Consider the following 23,365-nt stretch of genomic DNA (forward strand, 5'->3'; position numbering starts at 1 on the left):
AGGGGTCACTTCCGGTCTGAGACGAAAAACCTTCAAAATGCCCCTTCTGCCACAAGTAACATAGCAAAGTGGTGCCACATGCACCCATGCATTGACATTAGCCAATGTCTATGGCCGTTTTCATATATTTTGGGGTCAAAGGTCATTAGGGGTAACAACACGGCTGTGTTCGTGGGTTAGACCACAGCTTAGTCTAGTCTTTCTTTCTTCTGGCAACCGCAATCAACTGCATGTAGCTCCGCAAGGGATTGACAGATTTCAACCAAAGTTGACCCAAATGACCATTGGGCTAGGCCAAACCTTCCATTTGACTTTGACCTCGCTGTGACCTAGCTATAATGGTCAAAAATATAAAAAAAAAAAAAATGCTACTCCTTCCACAAATTACATGCAATGATCATGTGACTCATGCATATGAATCAACATGTGGCAGTGCTTAAAACTTCCTAAAAAAGATTGAGGTCAAAGGTCATTAAGGTGTCATTTCCGGTAAAAGTATGAAAAATTTGTAAAAAATATTCAAAAAATCACTGTCTTTACAAATTATATAGCAGAGAGTCGCCATTAGCACACGTGCATTACTACTAGCCAGGGTCTTTAGGATGCCTACAGTTTTAGGGTCAAAGGTCATTAAGGGGTTACTTCCGGTCAAAAAACCAAAATTATCAAAAATGTTCAAAAAAATTTTATCTCAAAATGTAAACAGACCAGAGTAATATAACCATCATACATGAATCAGTGTTACCTGATGTATGCATGGTATTTTATTTGGGGGTCAAAGGTCATTAAGGGTCACTTCCTGTTTTTAGCTAAATAAAAGTCAAGAATTTTATCTCGACATCTGAACATGCTAGAATTTTGAAATTAAAATTGGAACAATGCATTTTGGCGGTGTACAGAAGGTTTTTTTTTCATTGAGGTCAAAGGTCATTAAAGGGGACAAAAGGTCAATCAAAAATTACAAAAAAATCAAAATGGTTGTCTTTTAAAGACATTTCTTGCCGATTTTTGTTTATCATCGTATGTGGTTGTGTTGCCGTACGTGTGCTTTACACCGGTTTCTGCAGTACTGGGAAAGAGGCTACATTGTTTTCCGACCATTTTCATGATTTTGTGTGCATGTAAGTGTAGCAAAATTGGATTTGTGCTACGCCACCGTAAAAACGATCTACTGCCCTCACATGACGAGATTGAAATGGGAGACAGGCGGCCGATTGCGATATTTCGCATGGTTTTCCTTAGAGGGCTTTGGCTATATACCGGTAGTCTCATGTCGTGCGTCATCTTATGAATAATAATGAGAATTTTACCAAGATCGGGTTTATATGACCTAGTAATAAACTGGCAACTTAGTCAAATAGGGCCACCAGTATACAGGCACACACCACTAAATAATCATTCACACTGAAATGCAGGTATATTTACCTTGAAAATACCTCTCGTTTGAAACGTAAAGGAGTTTAGTGTTATAATACCATAACAATGCTATGCGGCGCGCATCTTTAAACTTTGGCAGTGGGAAATTAGACTTGCCAAAGTCGTCTTGTTTATTAATTTGATAAGCATGCTAATTCTTATTATTTCAATAAATAAATCTTAAAATAAATAAATATATAAATTTTAAAAAAGAAAAAAGAAAGAAAGAAAGAAGGAGAAAAGAAAAGAAGGAAGAAATAAAGAAAGTTTGTTTTCTTAAATTGTATCGAGATCCATAAAATAAATAAATTATACAGCCTAAATATTAATAAATAAATATTAACTAAATATATAATTCAAAATATAAATAAATACAAGTAAGGTAAATCATCCACGGTAAAGTGCTCAAGCAAGGAGCTGGAATATATTTAAATGATACTTGGTATTAAAGTAGGGCCTATATAAAGTAGGCCTACTGTTGTTCACGTCGGGCGTGCGCGGGGGAGGGGGGCAGGGCGGCACGTGCCCCTCCCCCACTTTTGTTGGTCATTCGGGGAAAACGCTAAAACCGCACCTTACACACCTAAATCAGACTCCATTCGGGGGAACTGAACAACCCATGTCATAAGTGTGACATGTTTAGACGCTCAGGTAGTAGGCCTATGTTATTGATAATGAAAAGGGCAAAAACTCTCAGGTAGTCTCGCGTCGTTTTTAAAAGATTATAATATCAAGACTCAAGAGCTATCAAGATTTATCACGGAAATGATGAACCCCTATGTCCCCACTAGTCTCACTCGTGTTATTGATAATAATCATAGGCGTAGATGGGGGAATCCCCAATATTTCGCTTGTGGGGATGGTCCATACAGTCACCCCCCCCCCCCATGTTGACGGCAATAGTCCCTAAGTGGGTTTCTGAACAAATTAACCTCATATTTGGCTATTTTAACCTGAAAAACCTCTTTGCGCGGCTCGCGCGCATTTGTTCAACTTTTGTACTATATTTCATCAGTTTAGCTTCAATATACCAATTTTTTTCGCGCGCAAACCATCATATCAAATCCTTTTATTGAAAATGTCAACATAAGTTATTTAGCAAAATGCATGTACAATGTATAGTGAAGCTCATAACCTTGAATGAACGAGAGTCCAGTGCAGCTTACATGCAAGCTCATATTACACCAATCCACTAACTATGTCTGCAGTCATCTGTTTCTGCATACAACGCATGCGCGTTGCGAATGCATGTGTTGGAGGCTAGTAGCTGCTAGTCACTGAGAATCCAGGGAGTAGCTGGTAGTTTTACCAAAACTTTTACTATAATTTAGATTCGCGACCCTGATATTTGACCTATCATGATGTATTTGACATTGTTAGTTCCAGAAATAGTACAAGAATACTCCTGGGCCTGGTGAGTTAAAATGGATGGCGCTAGTCCACGTACGGATAGAAGAAAGAGTCAATTTTTGGTCAAAACAGTGCACTGACACAGTAAACTCACAGAAAAGAAGTAAAAAACTTGGCACTTAAAAATTTCACGCGACTTAACAAAATAACCTGTGAACTAATAAATAGTCTAGCAGCATGGAGAATATTCTTAGCTCCATTTTGGTACCAGGTGAGGCCTATACATTCCAAAATGTTCATGCTGTGTTGAATTAAACAAAAAATGACCCCATTTTGGCAACTTTCGTGGATGAATTGCAATGGGACATTTCGTGCTGGACAGTTCTTGTCTAAAGGTTGACAAAGGATTTGATATGAATTGTACCATAAACTTATTTTGTCGCTAAAAGGTGCTGATTCACAATACTTCAAGAAAACTCCATGATCCCCCCCTCAGCTCCCCAATGCCAAAAAGAAATCTACGCCACTGACCATCGCCCGGTATATTATAATCTCATATTAATGAAAAAATATAAGAATAATATCACGGACTATAGAAGACCCACTAGATCGCCCGGTAGTCTCATGTTAATGGAAAAAATATCACAGACATTATAGAGAGACCCCTTGTATCGCCCGGTAGTCTCATGTTAAATGGAAAAAATGTATCACGGACATTAATTGATCCCCTATATCGCCCGGTAGTCTCATGTCAATGAAAAAAAACTTAACGGACATGATGGAAAGACCCCCTATGTCGCCCGGTAGTCTCATGTTAATAAAAAAAATATTATACGGACATGATAGAAAGACCCCCTATATAACCCGGTAGTCTCATGTTAATGAAAAAAATATCACGGACATGATAGAAAGACCCCCTATATGGCCCGGTACCCTCATGTTAAAATGGTTAATGAATAAAATATCACGGACATGATAGAAAGACCCCCTATAATCGCCCGGTAGTCTCATGTCAATGAAAACAATATCACGGACATGATAGAAAGACCCTGATATCGCCCGGTAGTCTCATGTCAATGAAAAATATATCACGGACGTGATAGAAAGACCCTCTATATCGCCCGGTAGTCTCATGTCAATGAAAAAATATATCACGGACATGATAGAAAGACCCCCTATATGGCCCGGTACCCTCATGTTAAAATGGTTAATGAAAAAAATATCACGGACGTGATAGAAACACCCCCTATAATCGCCCGGTAGTCTCATGTTAATGGAAAAAATATCACGGACATGATAGAAAGACCCCCTATATGGCCCGGTACCCTCATGTTCAAATGGTTAATGAAAAAAATATCACGGACGTGATAGAAAGACCACCTATAATCGCCCGGTAGTCTCATGTCAATGAAAAAATATATCACGGACATGATAGAAAGACCCCCTATATGGCCCGGTAGTCTCATGTTAATGAAAAAATATCACGGACATGATAGAAAGACCTCCTATATATGGCCCGGTAGCCTCATGTTAACATGGTTAATGAAAAAAATATCACGGACATGATAGAAAGACCCCCTATATCGCCCGGTAGTCTCATGTCAATGAAAACAATATCACGGACATGATAGAAAGACCCCCGATATCGCCCGGTAGTCTCATGTCAATGAAAAAAAATATCACGGACATGATAGAAAGACCCCCTATATCGCCCGGTAGTCTCATGTCAATGAAAACAATATCACGGACATGATAGAAAGACCCCTACATAACCCGGTAGTCTCATGTCAATGAAAAATATATCACGGACATGATAGAAAGACCCCATATATGGCCCGGTAGTCTCATGTTAACATGGTTAATGAAAAAATATCACGGACATGATAGAAAGGCCCCTATATCGTCCGGTAGTCTCATGTCAATGAAAAAATATCACAGACATGAAAGAAAGACCCCGATATTGCCCGGTAGTCTCATGTTAATGAAAAATATCACGGACATGATGGAAAGACCCTATATGGCCCGGTAGTCTCATGTTAACATGGTTAATGAAAAAATATCACGGACATGATAGAAAGACCCCCTATATGGCCCGGTACCCTCATGTTAAAATGGTTAATGAAAAAAATATCACGGACATGATAGAAAGACCCCCTATATGGCCCGGTACCCTCATGTTAAAATGGTGAATAAAAAAAATATCACGGACGTGATAGAAAGACCCCTATAATCGCCCGGTAGTCTCATGTCAATGAAACAATATCACGGACATGATAGAAAGACCCCGATATCGCCCGGTAGTCTCATGTCAATGAAAAAATATATCACGGACATGATAGAAAGACCCTCTATATCGCCCGGTAGTCTCATGTTAATGAAAACAATATCACGGACATGATAGAAAGACCCCCTATATGGCCCGGTAGTCTCATGTTAACATGGTTAATGAAAAAATATCACGGACATGATAGAAAGGCCCTATATCGTCCGGTAGTCTCATGTAAATGAAAAAAATATCACAGACATGAAAGAAAGACCCCGATATTGCCCGGTAGTCTCATGTTAATGAAAAATATCACGGACATGATGGAAAGACCCTATATGGCCCGGTAGTCTCATGTTAACATGGTTAATGAAAAAAATATCACGGACATGATAGAAAGACCCCCTATATGGCCCGGTACCCTCATGTTAAAATGGTTAAAAAAAATATCACGGACATGATAGAAAGACCCCCTATATGGCCCGGTACCCTCATGTTAAAATGGTGAATGAAAAAAATATCACGGACGTGATAGAAAGACCCCCTATAATCGCCCGGTAGTCTCATGTCAATGAAACAATATCACGGACATGATAGAAAGACCCCGATATCGCCCGGTAGTCTCATGTCAATGAAAAATATATCACGGACATGATAGAAAGACCCTCTATATCGCCCGGTAGTCTCATGTTAATGAAAACAATATCACGGACATGATAGAAAGACCCCCTATATGGCCCGGTAGTCTCATGTTAACATGGTTAATGAAAAAATATCACGGACATGATAGAAAGGCCCCTATATCGTCCGGTAGTCTCATGTCAATGAAAAAAATATCACAGACATGAAAGAAAGACCCCCGCTATTGCTCGGTAGTCTCATGTTAATGAAAAATATCACGGACATGATGGAAAGACCCCCTATATCACCCGGTAGTCTCTTGTTAATGAAAATAAGAGGTCCAAGTGAGTCCATCTATGCACACAAATATATCACGGGCATGATAGAAAGACCCTCTATATCGCCCGGTAGTCTCAAGCCAATGAAAACAAAATCACGGACATGATAGAAAGACCCCGATATCGCCCGGTAGTCTCATGTTAATGAAAAAAATATCACGGACATTATTGAAAGACTTTGAGTTTTGGAGAGTGCGAGTGTAATTACACTCCTCCTTAAATGATCATAAGGAGTGCGATTTATCACACTCCTTAATTTCTAAGCTTACATCACATTTCAGCATATAATCACACTCCTCATTCACAAAATAGCACTCCTCATGATTTTATTTATTTATTTATTTATTTATTTATTTATTTATTTATTTATTTATTTATTTATTTATTTATTTATTTTGGGCCTATTTATTCATTTATATGACCCCCACCCCCGATCTACGCCTATGATTATTATCAATAACACGAGTGAGACTACCGGGCGATATAGGGGTCTTCTATCATGTCCGTGACATTTTTGTCATTAACTTGAAACTACCGGTCGATATAGGGGTTTTTTCTATCATGTCCGTGTCATTAACATGAAACTACCGGTTGATATAGGTGGTCTTTCTATCATGTCCGTGATATTTATTTTCATTGACATGAGACTACCGGGCGATATGGGGGGGCGGTCTTTCTGTCATGTCCGTGATATATCTGTGTTCATAGAGTGATTTACTTACACACGACATGAGACTACCGGAGTCTGGTCCTCTTATTTTCATTAACATGAGACTGCCGGGCGATATAGGGGTCTTTCTGTCATGTCTGTGATATATCTGTGTTCATAGAGTGATTTACTTACATACGACATGAGACTACCGGAGTCTGGTCCTCTTATTCAGTTTCATTAACATGAGACTACCGGGCGATATGGGGGTGGGGGTAACCTATCATATCCTTGATTATATTTATTCATGAGACTACCGGGCGATGTACTGGTCTTTCTATCATGTCCGTGAGTATTTTTTTATTAACATGAGACTACCGGGATACTGGGGTCTTTCTAACATGTCCGTGATATATCTTTAAATAATTATAGGGTGGGTGGGGGAGGCTTCATAATGTCTTTTTACCCTGCCTAGCAAAGATATTGTCTTCTTCTACAAACTACATCAGACTACCGGGGAGATTTGGACCTCTTATTTTCATTACATGAGACTACCGTTCGATATAGGGGGTCTTCTATCATGTCCGTGAGTATATTTTTTCATTGACATGAGACTACCGGTCGATATAGGGGGCTCTCTATCATGCCCGTGAGTATTTTATTTTAATTAACATGAGACTACCGGGCGATATAGGGGGTCTTCCAGCTCTTCCTATCATGTCCGTGATATTTATTTCATTGACATGAGACTACCGGGCAATATAGGGGTCTTCCTATCATATCCGTGATATTTTTTTCATTAACATGAAACTACCGGTCGAGGGCTTTCTATCATGTTCGTGATATAGTTTTCATTAACATGAGACTACCGGTCGACATAGTGGGTCTTCCTATCATGTCCGTGATATTTATTTCATTGACATGAGACTACCGGGCGATATAGGGGTCTTTCTATCACGTCCGTGAGTTTTTTTTTTTTTATTAACATGAGACTACCAGGCGATATAGGGGGTCTTCTATCATGTCCGTGAGTACATTTTTTCATTAACATGAAACTACCGGTCGATATAGGGGGCTTTCTATCATGTCCATGACATTGTTTTCATTAACATGAGACTACCGGTCGATATAGGGGCCTTTCTATCATGTCCGTGATATTGTTTTCATTAACATGAGACTACCGGTCGACATAGGGGGTCTTCCTATCATATCCGTGATATTTATTTCATAGACATGAGACTACCGGTCGATATAGGGGGTCTTCTATCATGTCCATGAGTATATTTTTACATGAACATGAGACTACCGGGCGATACAGGGGGCCTTTCTATCATGTCCGTGATATTGTTTTCAATAACATGAGGCTACCGGTCGACATAGGGGGTCTTCCTATCATATCCGTAATATTTATTTCATAGACATGAGACTACCGGTCGATATAGGGGTCTTCTATCATGTCCGTGATATTATTTTCATTAACATGAGACTACCGGTCGATATAGGGGGCCTTTCTATCATGTCCGTGATATTGTTTTCAATAACATGAGGCTACCGGTCGACATAGGGGGTCTTCCTATCATATCCGTAATATTTATTTCATAGACATGAGACTACCGGTCGATATAGGGGGTCTTCTATCATGTCCATGAGTATATTTTTACATTAACATGAGACTACCAGGCGATATAGGGGGTCTTCAATCATGTCCATGAGTATATTTTTTCATTAACATGAGACTACCGGTCGACATAGGGGGTCTTCTATCCGATGATGTCCATGAGTATATTTTTTCATTAACATGAGACTACCGGTCGACATAGGGGTCTTCCTATCATATCCGTGATATTTATTTCATAGACATGAGACTACCGGTCGATATCGGGGGTCTTCCTATCATGTCCGTTATATTATTTTCATTAATATGAGACTACCGGTCGATATAGGGGGCTCTCTATCATGTCCGTGATATTTTTTTCATTAACATGAGACTACCGGTCGACATAGGGGGTCTTCCTATCATATCCGTGATATTTTTTATTAACATGAAACTACCGGTCGATATACATTATATAGGGGGCTTTCTATCATGTTCGTGATATAGTTTTCATTAACATGAGACTACCGGTCGATCATGCCCGTGATATTTATTTCATTGACATGAGACTACCGGTCGATATAGGGGACTCTCTATCACGTCAGTGAGTATTTTTTTTATTAACATGAGACTACCGGGTGATATATGGGGTCTTCTATCATGTCTGTGATATTTTTTTCATTAACATGAGACTACCGGGCGATATAGGGGGTCTGCCTTTCATGACCGTGATATTTATTTCATTCACATGAGACTACCGGGCGATATAGGGGGTCTTTATTGTGCGTGAGTATTTTTTTTATTAACATGACTGAGACTACCGGTTGATATAGTTGGTATTCCTATCATGTCTGTGATATTTTATTCATTAACATGAGACTACCGGGTGATATAGGGTCTTTCTATTTATTCATTAATATGAGACTACCGGGCGATGTTCTGGTTGTCCGTGAGTATATTTTTTCATTAACATGAGACTACCGCGATGGGGGGGTCTTTTTAACATGTCCGTGATATATCTTTAAATGCAGGTTGGGGGGGGGGGGCTTCTTTACAAACAATATGAAATGTTATCATGAGACATCTGGGTCTTTTTACCCTGCCTAGCATAGATACTGTCTTCTTCTACAAACGACATCAGACTACCGGAGCTGGGCCTCTTATTTTCATTAACATGAGGACCGGGTGATATAGGGGGTCGTCTCTCATGTCCGTAATATTATTTTTGTCATAAACATGAGACTACCGGGCGATATAGGTGCTCTTTCTATCATGTCCGTGATATATCTGTGTGCATAGAGGATTCATTTAGACATGAGACTACCGGAGAGTTTGACATTTTATTATCAATAAAATAAAAGGGTATTTCTTTATATATCTTTAAATATAGTGAGGGGGCTTCTTTATAAACAATATTTATGAAATATTATCATGAGACAGTCGACATCATATGGGGTCTTTTTTTTTCTGCCTAGCAATGTCTTCTTCACAAACAACCCAAGACTACCAGTGAGTCTGTGAGCTCTTATTATTAGGCCTATTATATAAAATATTTGTTTGTTTAATCTTGTGGTAGGTCGGGCAGCTTTATAGAATAATGAGTGATTATGATATAACATGGCGTAGAAAAATGACCGGGTACTGAAAATAGCAATTCGATTTCAAAGAGGAAAACTAGTTTCATTTATTTTAACTACTTCAATGTGGCAACGCCCACATACTGACACGGCCTTGAACGTCTACGCGAAATACAAGTTACACGACTATGGCAAGCCAAAAGCCCCATTACGTATTGCGACAACGCGTTGCTTTCGAAAGCAACACGTTGCTAAGCCAGCCAATAGAAATAGAGCTTTTAGCAACGCGTTGCTTTCACAAGCAATGCGTTGCTTTCAAAAGCAACGCGTTGCTTTCCCAAAGCAACGCGTTGCTTACATACTCAATTCAGGGGCGCCTAAGCCGAGTTTTTGATTAGCCAATCATATCGGCGCTTTGAAGAGCTGTTGATTATGTCCATCCCGCCTTAGTGGTACTAGTTGTTACATGTTTTGTGTTTTGCGTGTACAGGGTGTATCAAAATGATTGGTACCGGGCTATGTGACATTTTCAAAAATATATCAAGATACAAAATTGCTAATTAATATAGTTTTTGTGCTATAAATCGAAAGGGGCATATGTTAACTTATTGATCTATTAATCTGAAGTTGATAGGTTGATGCATCTGGGAGCTATTGTCATTTTAACGAAGATCGACGTAATCATGGTTTGACTTACACAACACAAGATGAATAGGTTCACTGCTTGAACCATTTATTGCATACATACTCCTCAGTATACATAACATAAAATTGCTTTACACATGCTTTTAGAAAGATAGTTCCTGAAGTCCCTGCCTTGCGACTCTTGCAGTGTGAGGTGAAGCCCTATCTTGAAAGAACGTTTAAAACACCTGGGATGGGTCCATTCTGTAACTGCCCATATCAAATTTTGAAGCATTGCAAGTTATAGCATGTTTGCATGGGATATACGCCTTGCTCTTAGAAACTGTCTCCTAAATCTTCTCTGCACTTCTCCGTAGATTCGTGTCGACCAGTGATTCTTAACTATGAATGCACACTGAAGTGTGGAATACTGTGGAGCCATTTCAATAACTTTACCAGGTCTAAACTAACCTACACTGTCTACACTCTAGTAATCTCAATAATACAATTTAAATTACCGCCCTGGATGGTGTTGATACACAAACTTCTTTCACCCCACCTGAATTATTCAAGTCAATAATATTACTCTCAAGCAATAAATATTGATTATAACATTTATATATATTATGAATGAAGAAAAAGGCAAGGAAAATATTAAACATTTGCATGATTTTCAACATATCATCCTCACAAGGTATTTACAGTAAAATAGAGCTTTGAAAATGGTGCGCTACTGATCCAGCGTTATGATGAAAGGTGTAAATACACCTACTGTCCTTTAGAATTATGTAACTTCTGAATGGAATGTGCTATCTTTATGATCTAAAATTCTTAGAGAAGATAAAACTTCTATAATTACAAATATTTAAACAATTAACCCCAAACTGGCACAAAAAATAGTAACAAAATTCGGCAAAAAATGAGAAGTGTTCGGTACCAATCATTTTGATACACCCTGTATCACACTATAATTGTACACTCAATTGTAGACCTAAATACTCAGTCTGAGAAATTCCTTGAGCAACAATATTAATTTGTTCATATCATAAAACGAAATCCATTTCAGGCGTAAAATTTCACAGATATTATGAGAACAATAAATAAGCTTATAAAGAGTTTCTTGCATGCTTGTGTGTATCCTGTAAGAGTCGCTGTGATTGGTTGTCGCCACAAGACGTAAAGAATGACAACAACGTGTTGTTTGCGAAAGCAACGCGTTGCTGTCAGAAGGCGAAAGCAACGCGTTGGGAAAGCAACGTGTTGCTAAAAGCTCTATAGCCTATCTATTGGCTGGCTTAGCAACGCGTTGCTTTCGAAAGCAACGCGTTGTCTCAATACGTAATGGGCCTTTTAGCTTGCCATACACGACAGTTAGGGACGCACCAATAGATACCAATGGGGGACTGTCGACTGGGTAGGGTCGATTTGTTTAGCACCTCGGTATTAGCATTATTTTAACACCTCGGTGAAGCAATTTTGGGTTTTTTAACACCTTGGTGAAGCAATTTTTCATTAACATGAGACTCAATTTTTGTTATCATCGTTAAATAAGTTCTAGTTCAGCAATTTGTGTTGGATTAAACAACTTTATAATGTTGTTTATGATATAGGCCGCCTAAGTCTATATATTTTTACCATTTTAACGTTTTATATAGCACCTAAATTCTCACGTGCCGTAAAAAGCATTACTGAAGTATCTTTAGGTTAAATGACACCAGTGCAGCATGACTCCGGATATAGGTCTGAACTGGACATGCCGACAAATTCGCGCAATGCGCGAGAAAATTTGCAATTTTAAGCCAAACTAATCAAATAGGCCGTCAATTTTCCTTAAAGGAGTATTTCGTGATCCTAGCATCCTCTATTTATGTCATTTTTCATTAGATATCCACGAAAAAAACCGGGGAAAAAAACCTATTCCCAAAATTTCATTTGCTTCCGATTTTGCGTTCGCGAGTTATGCATGATTATGTGTATTACACTGCTCCATAGACAATGCGTTGTAATTTCGTTCTGGTGCACCAGAACGAAATTCAAATTTCACGATATCTTTGCTAAACGAATTAATCTGCAAGAAATATTTGGTACATAAACATTATGTAGCCAGAGGTTTCCAGTGATATAAAAATCTCAACTTTTTTTGAGAAAAGTGGGGGATGAGGCTGTGGATCACGAAATGCCCCTTTAATTAAACTGTGATTTTTTTCTACCCTTGACATGAAATCTTTTCTTTGCTCTGAATTGCTCAGATGGCGAGACAATTTTTTCCATAAAACTATCAAGCCCCCCCCCCTTATATCTTTAGTGCGTCCCTTGGTCTTCTCATGCATTCGTTGCAGTGATAGAAAAAAATTTGAGCCACAGTTGCAATTTTAATTGTTTCCCCAAAATTTTACTTACAGCCCTATCACCAAACATGTCAGTTGACCTAAATTAGTAAGATAATGTCAAGAATATTTCTGGGCCCCTCGATCCCGATCACATTTACTGGGTTTTACCAGGGTTTTACGTAGCGTAGCCTACTGTATCAGTGTGTGATACCTGATAGGCCTATCGATACCACTGTGCCTGGGCAGTTCATGCCAACTGCTCATTGTGCGAGCGAGCAGTGAGGGAGAAAAATGTCGTGTCAACTCTTCGAATTGTCTCTACCAATTACCTTAGAATATTATGAACTATTATTTTATTTCTAACCAAAATACCCAGCCAGAGAAACCCACTCGGAGACACCCCAGCCATCGCGCGCCAAACTGTACTGCATCATGGTGTCGGAGTGGTTTAATATGCCACTGGCTGTCCCGAAAGTGGCCCTGATATTACTCATTAATATTCATATTAACATAATGACGTACAGCATGAGACTACCGGTATATAGCAGTGTCGTTCCTTAGAGAGAGTGTGTGCCCCCGATCTACGAAAATGCGTGTTTTGATTGTTTTGGACACCAGAAAATGGCCTGATTTTCCGCCGAAACTATATCTGCCAGAGTAAAACTTATATACAATTGGTATGGAGACTCCAGTGAAGTGCCTCATGGAACCTACGGTCATGACAGTGTAGTAAGAGGGTCGAAATATCCAGAAATAAGAGTGTTGATATTTGTAAACAGTGCTTAAAAATATTCATGGTGCAATTACATTGAACTTGTTTAGACTGCGGAACTCAGTCCTCAATGATAGTCAGTCATTTATCTTTTGGTCGTTATATGACTATCATTTGAGGGACTGAGTTGTTATAATATATCTTCCGAGGTGCAATTTCAGACAATAGCTGGGGATTAGCGGGGCAGAGGTTATCTATTGAATCCTTTCATGACCACTGAAGCATAGTCAAGTCTGCCAAGGACACCGACACAAATTGAAAGACCATCACAAAAGAATGCATGCATGTCAGGTCATCGACACCAATTTGGTGTTTGTTATGACACAAATTTTGTGTCTGTTATGCACCTCGAAATATGTACCTTAAAGTCTGTATCTAGAACTTGTTATGATTTAGAACTCATACACATGGGAAATCATGTACTCATTCTTATGAATATGAAACAGGTTGATTGCCATCTTTTATATCGACCAACAGCTTAAATAACACAACGTCAAGCAAGGGAGCATTAAATCAATAACCTAAACTCTGCCTCTCTGTGTTGACACATGTACTGAGCTGTGGGAAATAATGTGCTACAAGCCTGTAAATACGCCGGAATCATGAGTGCACTAAACTTATTCATGAAAGCCGTCAAGCGTATACATAAACCAGCATCATGATTACACTGAACTTATTCTAGGTATCCTAGGTGAATTCAAATTTGCCATCAAACTGCATCATTTTATATATCTAATTAAAGCCCTTGGCCTTGAGTAAACAAAGCCAAAACTGAAAACCTTTTTTTCATAGCACTTTCCGTAGCAAAGTTACATCTTGTCAAAGCCTGACTTTCATCAAAAAGATTCATCTAGCAAAATTCCCCAAAACGGCATTTCGGGGGTGTTTCTAGATCTTAGTCTCATGGCGATAGCAGCTTTTTTTAATGGAACTGCTATCAAAATCCCTCTGAAATTCCATGTGCGGGTGACTTATCACCATACAAAATTATATATTTGGGTCAAGTGAAGTATAGAAAACATATTTATGTAGGTTTCTTTCTTCGGGCACAAGTTTTAAATTTCTATGTAAAAATGCATTGACATTGTCGGTGAATTTGGCTGACCAGCAAATGTGTTAACTAAGGTTTGCCTGGGTTACCTACTTATTCATGAAAGACGTCCATATTATACCTAATCATGATTGCACTGAGCTCATTCATGAAAGGTGCCAAGCGTATATTTATACATTCCATGATTGCACTGAACTCATTCCTGAAAGATGCCAAGCGTATATTAAACATTCCATGATTGCACAGAGTTGAACTTATTCATAAAAAGGCGTCAGACTGATACAGCACCTTGCATGTACTAATTGCTACACTTACATTGTATATATGTGGTACCTGAAGATCATGAGTAGTGCACATGGGTATTAAAGGGTATTAATTGATGTTATTGTTGTACCTGACATAAGAAGTGAGGGTTTAAAGTGCTAGTTCATGTAGTAACTTAGTGTGTTTAAGGTTACGTCCATGTATAGCAGGTGTCGAGTCGCTTAAGGGACACCAACCAAATTTGCCACAAAAGGTATAACAAAATTGTCACCCCAAAATACCACTTGCCATAATTAATGTGCGATTCGAGTAACGCATTTCTATTCTGATTACCAGGACATGTTTCGGGTACACATTTCACATTTGCTAAGTGCTGAACCGTTGCATTAAGGTGACGCTTATTATTATTGTGTTGATATTGAGATATATTGTGTTATATTGTGTGTTTATAACTGAGGTAAGCATAATAACTGTATTTGTGTAACGGGTTGTTTTAAGGTTGCGCTCAATTGCTGTGTAACGGGTTTGTTTCAAGGTTGCGCTCAATTGCTGTGTAACGGGTTGTTTTAAGGTTGCGCTCAATTGCTGTGTAACGGGTTATTTTAAGGTTGCGCTCAATTGCTGTGTAACGGGTTATTTTAAGGTTGCGCTCAATTGCTGTGTAACGGGTTTGTTTCAAGGTTGCGCTCAATTGCTGTGTAACAGGTTATTTTAAGGTTGCGCTCAATTGCTGTGTAACGGGTTATTTTAAGGTTGCGCTCAATTGCTGTGTAACGGGTTTGTTTCAAGGTTGCGCTCAATTGCTGTGTAACGGGTTTGTTCTTAAGGTGGCGCTCAATTGCTGTGCAAAGTGTTTGTCTTAAGGTTACACTCCATTGCTACCGTATTTTATGAGATTGCCGTAACTGTGATTTTTATGTGTGATGCCATATTTTGTGCTACCATATTTTTATGAGGTTGCCCTAACTGTGATTTTTATTGTGTGGTACCATATTTTATTGAGGTTGCTTTAACTGTTGATTTATATGTATGATGTCATGATATTTTACGCTACCATATTTTTATCATGTGACAATACCCTGTAGATCATAGTTGCATAATACATTGTTGATATTTTACCTGCTGGTGTCTTTTCACTTCTTGCGCGTAGCGTACAGCGCTGCCTTGCATCGCGTACTGCGCTTCGCCCGAACAACCATCATCCAAGAGGTCCGCTACATAAGTATAGGCTATGAAACTCGTTTTTGAATCGCTCTTTATTTTGCTGACTTCAGCCATCCGGTCATGTAAAGTATCAAATTGCAAAATATATAGATGTCATGGAACATTAGTGAATGGTGATTGTGTGTAATGTTGTCCAATTTGGTGTTTAAATCATGAAGTGAAAATTACGGTGGAGTATAGGCCACAAGTAAGACTGCCACACATGAGGTTTTTACGGTCACATTGTCATTGTATACTGTGTGTTGCAATAGCTATGGTTGTAATATATCTTGACCTCCCACAGTAGTAAAATCACATGGGTATGTCATTGATACGCGTGCATGTACCATTGTGCACGGTGCTACACCCATCGTATATGTATGTGTGAGTTAATACATTGTATATACCGGCTCCATACATTCGATGTATGTAGCACGGTGCATGGTGGTGTTCAGTCAAGATGATGTCAGATATTAATATTTTGTTCTGGGTCTGATTATTCGGACTAGATGATGCACTGCATGATCATCGCTGCCAAATCATCAAAATTCATATGTTTAATTTTCAAAGGATCTCTATTGTCATGATTGTGTGCCATTTACGCTCCCAAACTGGCATAACAATACATAGACATGATACATGTCCATTGACAAACTATTATACACTGTATAACAGGCAACCTTTATAGTTGACACATTTGCTTGTCAGATTGGTTCAAAAACACAATACAAATTTTACATAGAAGATTAAAAGAAAAGAATCGTCAAGGAAATCTACATAAATATGTTGTCTATACTTCACTTGACACACATATATGTAATTTATTTTTGTGATGAGACAATCGTGTATGGAATTTTAGAGGGATTTTAATAGCAGTTCCACATAAAAAAAAATAATGCATCAGTTGGCTGAACGTTTTGGATGAAAGTCAATCTTTGACAAGATGTAACTTTCCTACTGATGGCGTTATGACAAAACGGTTTTCGGTTTTGGCTTTTTTACTCAAGGGCTTTAATTTGATATATAAAATGATGTGGTGTGATGACAAATTTGATTTCGCTTTTCATACCTATTTATACTAGGCCTATTTAGATATGAGTAAAAAAAAACACCTTTGTTTCTAACTTTACTAAATATGAGGTTTTTACGGTCACATTGTCATTGTATACTGTGTGTTGTAATATCTTGACCTCCCACAGTAGTCAAATCACTGACCTGTGACTATTAATAACAAATGGCGGCTTTATGAGCCTGCTTAAAGGGGCATGTTCCTATTGCTAATAGTCTCATCCCCAGAACCTCAGATTTTACCAGAAGTGGTGTCAATTTTGGTACCAGAAGAAAGATGTCATATTTTTTATCATTGACCATGTGAATTTTTAGAGCTAAGAGTAACAGATATTTATTTTGGATTTTATGAACAAAAATAGGGGCACTTTTGGTCGACCGATATAGCTTCATATACACAGTGTTATATAAGGAATAAAAAATATTTTCAATTGAACAAAATATTTTCCCCAGACTCCTTATATTACATGTACATGTATCTGCATTGTTAACAAAGTAAACTGAAGTGCATCTACTTAATTTCTACAGGTGAACTCACATGGTAATCACAGTCACGAGATACACAGAACGTTATCATACGCTAGTTAGAGGTTTATCACTACAACTACAGATTCTTCAGCACTTGCAACATTTTATCACAGCTGCCTCACGTACCAATACCAGGTAAATATTGAAAGAAAACATCATGCAGCAGTGCTCGATTTAGAAAATTAAATTTACATGCACATATAATTTTTTCCTCAAAATTGTCCAAACTTTTGTCGGAATTCTGACTTTTTAGGCTAAGCAGACAAAAATAATTGTCTTTTCGGACTTTTCTAGTCGGAGAGAAAAATATTTTATGTTCATTTTTATTATTAACCATATAACAACTGATAGATATGCTATGTCTTCTGAAGGTATTTAGTCAACTATTTAGCTGCTTTTCGACATCGTTTTCTTCCGAATTCAGATGATACATGCCATTAAAAACATTTAATACTAATAGGCCTACGAGATGATTACCAAAATAATTTCTTCTGACTTTCACTCCGAAAAGCTAGGCGAGAAAATATAAACCTGTACAGTGGAACCTCGTTAATACAAGCTCTGATAATACAACAACCCTGATAAGACTAAGTTACTACATGAACTAGCACTTTAAGACTTTGATTTTCAGGTCCCTGGCACTGAATCCCTATGTAATATGTGATGGATAAGACAAAATCCTGATAAGACAAACTAAATGTTGTGGCCCCACAAATTTCAGATTAAAGAGTTTCCATTGTATTATGAAATGTGGGTGGGGGGGGGTATGACTGGGCAATGTAAGCAAGTGTGTGTGAGGTGTATGTAGAGTATGTTATTAGTACACTGTATTTATATCTATTTTTTATTATTTTTTTTATACATGAAATCATCATTCTGTCGGTCGGCATGATGTTACTTGCGATAGATCCTATCTTCCCATTGGTTGCTTTTGCGAGATTTGGCTGTTCCATCTAGCGCCCCTCATACACAAAGGGGAACCGTTGCACTCAATGGGGAATTATGGGAAATCACAAAACATGCCAAAATACTTCTTGTTGAAACAAAAAAATTCCAGAAGTTCTTATCAGGGAAATCAACTTTAAATAATTATCAAAGGCAGGGCAAATTGGTATTTTCTGCACTGAGAAAATTGACTAGAACTGAAAGGCCCTGTACAAACCAATAGGAATTTCGCGAAGGTGTCCCCTTTGACAGGCGTGAGAAGTGGGTAAGTGCAATAGATGGAACAACCCCGACCAAGAGAATGTAGGAGCATGCCTAAATGTCTGCCAGAAATAGCATATAGCTGATTGGCGCACCATCCACCATTTTAGAAATTTATTACCGTAGTAAATTTTACGGCAATGTTTTTGATAAAAAAATTTTAGGGATCAGATTAGGTTAGACCATTTCCAAAGTTCACAAGGTTAAGCTTAAAGGTTAATTAATAGAGTAAAACAGGGAGCATGCGCCAGCCAGTGCTCCAAAGGGTGCACGCGGAAAAACAGTTTGCTCCGGGGAGGGGTGGGGCATGTACCAGCCAGTGCTTAAACACATTATCTCCCCTTGGCATGCTTGGTATCAATGCAATTGTGTACTCAGGTGGGTAGTATCAAAACCAGGATATTTTTTAATGACAACTATAAAAAATAAAATCAATCTACAATTTATGCATGCTCATCATTGTATTATGCACATGTATTTCAGACACTGTACGCACATATTTGTAAAGCGCCAATCATGTGCTGAGAATCTGTGCTTTTTTATACCGGGGCGCTAGCCTGTTTAAAAGGGCTGTATAAGCTACTGAGCAAGTGCTTAATTCTTAAAATTGTGTACTTTAAGAATGCATAGTATAGGCCTATAACTTGCATTACAATATGTACATGCACAAAAAGTTTATACAGTATATTGGCTGACAAAATTGAGATATTTAAATTAGCATATCTCTGCAACCACATGTCGTTATTTATTGCTCAACAGTTTTCTTTTATTTAGCTCTTGAATATAAGACTAGTTAATGACTGATGAGAATAAAAAAAAAGGGGGGGGGGGAGGTTTTCTACCTATACATGTGGTTTATATTTCAAATTTGAATTCCAGGTGTACATGTGTGAATTGTGTATCACACTTTAGAATTTATAACACAGGAGTTACACTTTTTATTTTTTATATTTAATGGAATTGCGATTGTTCACTTAAGTTTGTTTCTTGTTTGATTGTTCCTTGCAGACACATCACTGTGTGCATGACTTATCCCCTTGTATCATTTTATACCACCATGGGATCGGAGTATGGTAATCCTACATCTTCGTCTGGCTTTGCTGTCATTCCTTGCATATGTCATTCCATATCGGCACAAGAAACCTTTGTTTTTGCATGAACAAGAATCTGTGATAACTGCCTGTCAAATCCTTTGTTGAGGCTTTTAACATCAACTACTAAAATTAAGGTATGTTAAAACTAGTGTACATTATACATTTGGGCATTTACAAACAAACAGGGACATGACCAAAAACATCAAAAATGCTTCAGAACTTTAAAACTACAAGTCCTATAATGACAAATTTGGTATCAAATGAAAGAGGTTTACATGCTCTTTAAATTATTAAGTCATCTTACAGTTATGTTGGTGCATGCTTACCAAATTACTAGTTGTAGTAACTACAAATTTTGAATGTTTGAGGACTTGTTCTCAAGTTGTAGATACTCCCGTAGGGTGCATCCAGGGTTTTATTTTGGCAAGTTTGCATTAGTATATATCTAGTAAAATACTATCTTTAGAAACCTGTGTCACTGATATATGTCATCTGTGATTGCTCAACTTATTCTACGCATCAGCTTTTGTCCAAAGAAATATTTAAAAAGGTGATTTTTAAGTGATTATTATGAGCAGCGAAAAGTCCACTCTACGACTATGTACATGTGAATATGGTTATGAATGCCAGTAAATCGCGGCTCGCGGCGACACATACACGTAGCTCCTTGGAACTCACGTTTTTCATAGCTGTCTTATGCGTACAAAAGTTGATATTTTTTTACCCTGGAATTGCCCATTTGTTCCTATCTGGTATTACAAAATGTCAGACATTCCGATGTGCAGATATTATGTACAAAATTTGCACAAATTATGATGTGAATAATTACATACAATGTAGCTCTGACACATTTGATGGAAACCCAATTTATTTTTACGAAAACATGTACAATACTTTTGTCAGATTAGCCCTTTCAGCTGCACCTGTCAAACCCAACCAAACAAGCAAAATAACCTGATACATGAACTTCCCCTTCTCCATAAAAGAAAAATAAACTGTAATTTTCTTTATTTCCTTTTCAGGTGTTCTGTATGTTGACTGTACTTTGATTTGTTGGTTGGAGTGGAGTACTTACCTGGTCGGCCATCAACATCACCACCATTTAAATTTTGTATGCAGTAGTCTTCCTGAGTTTTCGTCTGGTGCTTTCCAATAAAGGCTTACCTTAAGTCTCAGACTCGGAGCATATATATTACATACTTTCAGCTCAATACAATATACATGTATTGTGTTATTTGAACTGTATGAACATATCTCAAAAAATGTGACTTAAGGTAAAGGTACATTGTGCATATCAGTACATATTATATATAATATGGAAAGACCTAAGCAGTTCCTTTATCTACAGTGGCACCAGTATTACATTCAACTTGCATCATAAACTCTATATTATTTTTTAAAAACTTTTTTCTTTCCAATACTTGGCTAAAATCACAGCATTTATGGTGTGCATACATGTTTAATGTACTTACTTTCTATGGATAAAGTAACTACATAATTGTATTCAAAGTAACTGCATGTAGATGTCAGTCACAGTAATGACCTGTATGAACAACACTAAAGTTGTCACTTCTGATTAAGATATGTTGTGCATACCAGTACATATTGTGTAATATGGAGCCCAGCCTCACTGCCGAGAAGTTTACCAGTATTACATTCAACTGACATCATACATAACCTGTGAACTTTTGAATTTTAACAACCATACTTTTAGATTCGCAGTATTCAATGCTGCGGCAGTACTCAGTACTGTCATATTTTCTGCCATAGATTCGCAGTATTCAATGCTGCGGCAGTACTCAGTACTGTCAGATTTACTGCCATAGATTTGCAGTATTCAATGCCGCGGCAGTACTCAGTACTGTCAGATTTTCTGCCATAGATTCGCAGTATTCAATGCTGCGGCAGTACTCAGTACTGTCAGATTTTCTGCCATAGATTCGCAGTGTTCAATGCTGCGGCAGTACTCAGTACTGTCAGATTTCCTGCCATAGATTCGCAGTATTCAATGCTGCGGCCGTACTCAGTACTGTCAGATTTTCTGCCATAGATTCGCAGTATTCAATGCCGCGGCAGTACTCAGTACAGTCAGATGTCTGCCATATAGATTCGCAGTATTCAATGCTGCGACAGTATGGAGTACTGTCAGTTCTTGACATAGCAAAACACATAGATTCGCAGTATTCAATGCTGCTGTCAGTTCTTGACATAGCAAAACACATAGATTCGCAGTATTCAATGCCGCGGCAGTACTCAGTACTGTCAGATTTTCTGCCATAGATTAGCAGTATTCAATGCTGCGGCAGTACTCAGTACTGTCAGATTTCTGCCATAGATTCGCAGTATTCAATGCTGCGGCAGTACTCAGTACTGTCAGATTTTCTGCCATAGATTCGCAGTATTCAATGCTGCGGCAGTACTCAGTACTGTCAGATTTCTGCCATAGATTCGCAGTATTCAATGCTGCGGCAGTACTCAGTACTGTCAGATTTTCTGCCATAGATTCGCAGTGTTCAATGCTGCGGCAGTACTCAGTACTGTCAGATTTCCTGCCATAGATTCGCAGTATTCAATGCTGCAGCAGTACTCAGTACTGTCAGATTTTCTGCCATAGATTCGCAGTATTCAATGCTGCGGCAGTACTCAGTACAGTCAGATGTCTGCCATATAGATTCGCAGTATTCAATGCTGCGACAGTATGGAGTACTGTCAGTTCTTGACATGTAGCAAAACACAAAGTATTAAACACAAAAGTATGACAACTGAGTACATGACTATCAACTGCAATGAAAGGGTCTATACCATCACCAACACTGTGCCTCTTATCAACTCTGTCAGATCCGAACAACTACGATTCCTGGGACATATCCTGAGGATGCAGGAAGATGAACCATGCAGAAGATATGCTCTCTACACCCCATTACATGGTAAAAGAAGACCTGGAAGGCAAAGAACATCCTACTTGTCTTATGTGCAAAAACTGTTGGGGGATTTCGACAACTTTCTACGGCCAGATGCCATTGCCACTTTGGCTTCAGATCGTAGTAAATGGAGAACGTTGTAGTCGTTTGCTTCGCAGCCCAATGAAATGAAATGAATTAAACACAATGTATTGCCTTAGCAAAGTATTCGAACAGTAGTAAACCAAAGAGTTCTAGGCACAGTTTTCATAACCTACACAGGTATGGGGTCAAAGGTCATTTTGGGTCATTTGCAGAATGAATCAGAAAATCTAAAAATCGCCTAAGCACCCAGACAAACTTTTAAACGTTATACAATAATATATAGACTATCAATGGGAAATAATGAGTGTATATGGTAAATAAAATATGAATACTATGTAACGTACGACATAAAAAATAATGAACTTTTTCTCTAATATTAACCTGCAAAAGCCTAATGAACATGGAGAATTAA

At 38.2% G+C, this 23,365-nt stretch overlaps 1 long non-coding RNA gene across 2 annotated transcripts; it reads left to right on the forward strand.

Moving 5' to 3' along the window:
• Positions 1 to 1,108: 1,108 nt before the first annotated feature.
• On the forward strand, positions 1,109 to 22,997 carry LOC140169718 (uncharacterized). 2 transcript variants are annotated; one of them, XR_011861386.1, is made up of 4 exons: positions 1,109 to 1,121; positions 17,649 to 17,783; positions 19,863 to 20,082; positions 20,971 to 22,997. It is a non-coding gene; the product is annotated as an uncharacterized lncRNA (long non-coding RNA). The 2 variants fall into 2 exon arrangements; XR_011861385.1 differs by lacking the exon at positions 1,109 to 1,121 and adding an exon at positions 13,325 to 13,491.
• Positions 22,998 to 23,365: the final 368 nt, after the last annotated feature.

Source organism: Amphiura filiformis, chromosome 14 (genome assembly GCF_039555335.1).
Source record: "Amphiura filiformis chromosome 14, Afil_fr2py, whole genome shotgun sequence".
Lineage (NCBI taxonomy): Eukaryota > Metazoa > Echinodermata > Ophiuroidea > Amphilepidida > Amphiuridae > Amphiura > Amphiura filiformis.